Source organism: Triticum aestivum, chromosome 1A (genome assembly GCF_018294505.1).
Source record: "Triticum aestivum cultivar Chinese Spring chromosome 1A, IWGSC CS RefSeq v2.1, whole genome shotgun sequence".
Lineage (NCBI taxonomy): Eukaryota > Viridiplantae > Streptophyta > Magnoliopsida > Poales > Poaceae > Triticum > Triticum aestivum.
This window is the reverse complement of record NC_057794.1, coordinates 187,933,770-187,940,142: the sequence shown is the minus strand read 5'-3', so window position 1 is coordinate 187,940,142 and position 6,373 is coordinate 187,933,770. Positions and strand designations below refer to the sequence as shown.

The following is a 6,373-nucleotide window of genomic DNA, read 5'->3' as shown; positions in this document are numbered from 1 at the left end:
AACTACCATCACTGACATGTATGCACCATACTCGGCACCCTTCCAATCGGCTCACTCCTTCATTTGCCATTCCCTCCTCTTTATTCTCTTCGTAATCAGATCATGTAATAGTGAAATTGTAAATTCCAGTCAAACGCTCCATCGGCTCACTAAAGATATGCAAGTCACTGAACACTTCTTTGCAAACCATTTTTTATATTAGAAAATAAAAGCATGAAAGTGTATACTAAGGCCTTATTTGGATCTCCTCCTGCTCCATGCTTCACCAAATTCTGGAGCGGAGCTGAGCCGAACAAAATATCCCCAAGAAGCTAGCTTCGAGAAGTATCGATCGATTGTAGTGTAAAAATCTGGAGCGAGGAAGACCCAGCTCCACAAAAATCAGAATCTGGAGTTCCCCTATATTACAGCTGAAATGCCACCGCCAAAGATAACGGTTCGCTCAGCCACGCAAAAGAAAACGATTCAACCCTCGATAGCCAGGCATCGCTAGGAATATCTCCCCTAGACAGGCATCTTGGGCTTGATTTAGCCGGCCCAGTATGGACCTACTGGCCCCAACCCAAAATCGCGATGGGAAGATGATTTAGTTGCCGAACGGAACGAGAACGCTGCATGGAGTGAGAAGCTGAGAAGAGAAGCTAGATTTGGGGAGTTTTGTGAAGTTTGAGGAGATCCGAACAGGCCCTAAGTTTTCGGTTCCTGCCAGGAATTTCAGGACTTAGGTCTTGAACTTTATACAGACAGATTCTCTTGTTGCGCAGCAGAATGGTCGCTGCCATTGACACGCAAAGAAAAAACTTGAGAAGTGTAAGTGTACTGAAGCGTGGAGTACACAACGTTTTCAGTCCGAGCTGGTTGAACCTTTGTTCTAAACTATCTTTTTTTGGGTTTTATGCCATGATGCTACTGGTCTGTGTCATTCCGTATCTTTCGACAGCGGAACCATATCTACTCTAGGTCGTATGAAAAGAACACAACATTATCAATTTGGACTAAGATGACCAATACAAATCTTTCATGAGATCGTGTGGCGCTCAAACAAATGTACAGAGATCAGACAACAACATTGAGTACTCGTACAGGCATACACCAGGCGTAACAATTAACAAATGGGAGTGTAGTGCCCCAATTCCTTACGAAGTGGAAGGCTGTAAGCTACAGAAAGTAGGCAGCGTAATTTAGTCCAATAATCCAGAAATGAACTAAATCATTATTAGGTACATATAATGAGAAGAACAATAAAAATTGTAGCAGCTAAGTATTAACATGAGGGTATAAAAATCCAAGAACAAACAGCTCTCTTGGGACATTGCCAGATTATTATTTTGTTCCACAGTATTTTCAGATTTGTCGGCACGACCTTGGGCCATTATCATATCCTGACCTTGTTGTGTTCAATGCCTACATTCAGGTTATCGTCTGAAATCTGTCAACCAACAACGGCTACAGTTGTTATTTCAAGGTAACAATATCAGAAGGCGTGTTACCTAAACTGAACATGTAAGGCTCTACATTGGGGTATCATCAATTTTCACAAGAAAACCTAGAAAAATATAGAGTTGGTAAGCAGAGAAGTCTGTCGAGCAATGTTCGACAGTGATCATGGCATAGTTAGGACAGTTCCAAGAGGAAACAACGTCCATGAATTTTGCAAGGCTCTCTGTAGTTTGTAACAGAAATAGACAAAGTTAACTACTAGTTCATAAATCAAAATAAACCCATCTATTCAAAATAAAGAGAAGATGCAATACAGATAGAATAGATGAGGTACGACATTGGCACTATGCACTTTCTTTACCATTTCAAACATTTGATAATATATAGTCAATTAGCAAAACCATGTTTTATTGGGATGATAATAAAGATAAAAATTTGAACTCAACGATGATCTAAGCCCTCATATATTTTTTATGGCAGTTTAGTATTATGTATATGTTTTTCCCTTCTGGGATAATGGCAGGTAAATATCTTGTCCCAGTATTATGCATACATCCAGTATTACTCTCAGCCATACTTTTCTCATGAGCAGATTGTTTCTACATAATATCCAAGTCTAGACTCTAGATTTAGAAGATGAAACAGAGGTAGCAATAGCAGGAAATGCTTTTGATAGTTCACACCAACAAAGATTCATGTACACCATGTTTGCTTATAAACTGACTCATACCATAGTCCACCCAATTTGCAGATATAGAAAAAAGCTTGGAATTGTTGTAAATCGAGTCGTAGTTCAACTGACATAGACATACCTTGCCTGGATACCGAGATTGTCGGGATAGATGAGAAGAGGGCACCGACAAATATCATCAAGAATGTGAAAAATTGCTGCTTGTGAGGCACAAGTATGGTGGGCGTCGATTGCAGGCCATGCTTGTGTTTCAACTCACATCACAGTGTCGAACCTTCCTTGATCAACCTATTTGACACATGTGCAATGCAACACAAATTGATGACATGAAATAGCGGGAAAAAATCAAGCGCTCGTTCAAAAATCCTAGAAGAATTCAAGCACACCACCTACATCTTTCTTGCTGATCTTCATGGTCTTCTCCTATAACACGCTGAGGTCTTTGACGCTCCACCGCATAAACTATGGATGACGAAGAGCGACATCATCATGAAAAAGGAGTCCAGGCAACAACATGGTCATGGTCGTTCCATCGAGGGCATTGCTGAGGACATGATATCACACCAACTGGTACTACACATTTCGTGAAAAAGTTTGGTAGTATAGTTTGTTGAGAATCATGTATCAACACAAATCATATCAGTACATGAGCCGAGGTGGAAGATCCTATATGTACCTAAGATTGTGTATATCTAACATTATATACGATGTAAATGCATCCAATGAGGCATAGACGAAAACCTGGGTGTCGTGGCTGACAAGAAAGGCGGTGGGGCGTGGAAGTTGCTGAGCTAACTGTAGAAAATCTGGATGGTTGACAACATCACGTTGATCAGCATGTAGAACATCACGGCTGGCATGGCGAGAGGCGCAAGCAGTGGTAGCTCCAGCGCCGTCGCTAAGGCCATGCTAGTGCAGCTAGGCAATGAATTTGATCCTACCATAATGGTGATAGGGTAATTAGTTTTTTATGAAATGTACACCACATACTTTCGGACCAGATTTCTTTCTACTATTGTCTATCACAAATGGAAAAGAGTAGCACATACTGCATTGTTTAGAATTATATGGGGGCTCCAATAATCATATAATTACACCGATTCATCAGACTCATAAGAAAATTAAGAGCATCTAGCTATTACAGTAAAAGAGGAGATGCACTTGTATAGTGCCAAGACAAAACATGGATTGCTCTAATACGTAATATCAGAAGAAATGCATTTCTACCATTTACAGAAAAAACGGGCACTAATTAAAAGGGATCACCTGTACTTACCTTTACTACAGGAAAATGTCTAACAATATTGCAAGAAACTGAAACTAATGCAGAGGATAAAAATTATGGTGGTTGTATCCTGTCATTTCGGGAAACATCTCAATAGTGGCTTTCCCAAATAGTACCTCAATTTCTTGTATTGTTAATGCACAAATTCATCTTGCAGACAAATCAGTAAAACTAAAAATATGTGTTACAATTGATGGTGCTTTTTATGTTCTCATGAACATCTACGTTAGAATATAAAAATGTAGGCTCATCTCTAGAAACGAAGAAAACATTAATGTATCTTGTATTAATTGCTGAAGAATAGACCAGGCAATTTCCGAGGTTTAGAGTACTCACATATATGTTATCAATCGAGCGGCTTCAGGTAGTGTAGCTCTTCGTTGGCTGAATGACGATGGCTACCATAGATTTGCATCAAAATTATGCTTTAACTATAAACTTTACTGCTATGTATATGATTTTCATGTAAAAACAAAATGATCCGAAGACATAGATTACAAACTGATAAAAAGAAATCTTAATGGCACTATGTCAGCTTGCTGTCTCCCCAGTGCTTCCCAAGAACCATGGTGCGAGCTGAAACTGTAAGGCCACTCTGCTTTGGTCAAGCCATAGTAGACTGCTTTACCTCCAGGCAATAGGGTAATTTGTCTTAGACTACCTATCAAGAAAGATGATTCAACTGAGATTAAACAACAATCAGCCCTTGTCATCACACCATTTCTTTGTTTCAAGGACTGAGTAGTTGATGCTCCAAATTAGAGCAATATGACTTTCTATGCACAGGAAATTTCATCTGGATCCGCTCTATAATTGAGGGATCACTATAACTGTCCCCCAGACTAACTTTTTCATTCACGCCTCTGCAACGCCACAATCTTTCTTATGCAACTTGCTAGTGACAGAGATGACCAAATCAATGGCGAGTTCTGTAATAAAATTGCTGCTCGATTCTTCCAATTACCTCATCAATTTTGCCATTAATTGAATGAAATAACAAAGCAATCACATCATCTATTCATAATACGCATAGGCATAAGGGAGGAAGAATGCACTGTGCTTCTCTGTATCCTATTCATCAGGCCTTGTTCGTTTAATCCTCCTCCCAAGGGGATTGGAGTGGATTGGAGAGGAATTTGGCTTGTAGGGGATCTAATCCCCCTCAATCCCTGCCAATCCCCCTCACAAACCACCTCAACCGAACAAGGCCTCAGGGATGTGGAGGATAGCAATCGGAGGAGGACTCGTGACCATGGGCCTCTGCTCGTCGGCATCGACCACCGCTCCTTGGAGAAGACTACCATGTCGGATCCCGTCGGCTAGACTCTGCGTCATGGTAAGGGTCATCCTCCAGCATGGGCTCTCGCAGGCAGGCCATGGAGGAGCGAGGCGACTGTGAGGGACACGAACGCCGCATGGTGTCGTGCGACGCCCCAGCTTTCGCATTCTGCTTCTGGTCCCGGCCTCGTCTGTGCTGGCTCGTGCTCCAGAGCCACCCTTTTGCGACGATGGGGTGGGTTCCGGCGGCGCGACAGCGAGGAGGAGTCCGGCGGCGTGACGGCGAGGCGGCGTGCGACAGCGTGGTAGGGGGCGGCGGTGCGCTGGAGGTGCCGATGGGATTGGGGGTCGTGGGTCGTGCGGGTAGATGGGTTATTTTCTGTAGGGGGCGCGGGTTGAATACTCCAAACGATAGGATGTTTTGTGCAAAAACGAAATGTTTTTTCAGATCCACTTAAAAGGGACTGTGGGTTGAATTCTGAAAAACAGATGGACTTCTATGTGAAAAAGCCGCGACGATGAACCCGACAGGGAAAATATCAGGTGATACCATGCCTTAGATGATCCCATGATACGAGCTTCTGGTCCGTCAGATCTCAGATCCAACGGCTCCTAGTAGGTTCTGAAAGGTTGTCGTACTTGTTCGCAATTTTTAGACTTCAAAAGATCTTTTTCGCAAAATGTTGAAAGCCTTCCGGGAGCCATTGGATCCAACGGCTCCTAGGAGATCCTGTCATGGGAGCATCTAAGGCTCCGTATCACCTGATACTCTCCCGAACCCGACAGACTCAACCCGTGCTTTATTATTAGGCAAAAGATATCTTTTCTTCGCCATTATATGCACCTTTATGATTTAAGTTTTTGCCAAGCTAGGTTGCATGGCTCCTGTGGTTATGCCCTACGTTTCTGTTTGTTCGGCTAGGTCATAAAGAGAGCACCTCTGCGATTGTTACAGCTGGGTCATCCAGACTTGTACCTCAAACTGGGTGAAGCCCAAAGCTAGCGTTCTATTTCTTAAGGGAATAATTGGCCGGCGGACTAAAGACGTTTTACCTTTGTTGCACCACGAACCCCTAGATATTATATATACTGCGATTTTTTCGAGTCACAGTTTGGGCATGCATACTAACGCATGTCCACCCAGGGAAAGGAACCCTTAACGGAACTATTCTCTCTGGAAGATATTTCTTACAATCAATAAGTAATATAACATAGCTAGCCGAATATAACTTGTTTGTTCAAGCAACTATGACCCCTACGGCTGGTTTCCATGCATGCCCTGGTATTTATCATCGGTCCGGTATTCCGAAACACTCAGCACCTTCGGGACCGGAGGTCGAAGCGAAAAGGTCGGCCATGACAATTGTTTTACAATTCGGCTAAGGACAAATTTGTCAATTGAAGTACATAGTCACCTAGACTCAAAAGCTTCTTCCTCTATACCGTCTAACAGGCTGTCTAGCGTACAATCCTGTTATGAAAACTTGGCGGCTATCTTTACTTCGTCATATACCAAGCTCACTGGAATCTCTTGACCATCTGACCCTCGACGTCCGACCCGGGCCATATGATTCGGATCAAGTCCGGTGTAACGCGTTTTCACCATGGCCCAGGCCTCTCGTGCGCCTTCCCAGCAAGCAGATATCTTCCATAATCGAAAGCGGCGCCAAGCTCCCTTG

At 42.9% G+C, this 6,373-nt stretch overlaps 1 long non-coding RNA gene across 4 annotated transcripts; it reads right to left on the bottom strand.

Annotated features, from left to right (window-relative positions):
- Positions 1–893: 893 nt before the first annotated feature.
- LOC123042905 (uncharacterized) lies at positions 894–5,080 on the bottom strand. 4 transcript variants are annotated; one of them, XR_006418941.1, is made up of 3 exons: positions 2,525–5,080; positions 2,253–2,419; positions 894–1,158 (listed from the first exon to the last, which is right to left on the bottom strand). It is a non-coding gene; the product is annotated as an uncharacterized lncRNA (long non-coding RNA). The 4 variants fall into 4 exon arrangements; XR_006418946.1 differs by lacking the exon at positions 894–1,158 and adding an exon at positions 1,166–1,663; XR_006418940.1 differs by lacking the exon at positions 894–1,158 and adding an exon at positions 1,166–1,429.
- Positions 5,081–6,373: the final 1,293 nt, after the last annotated feature.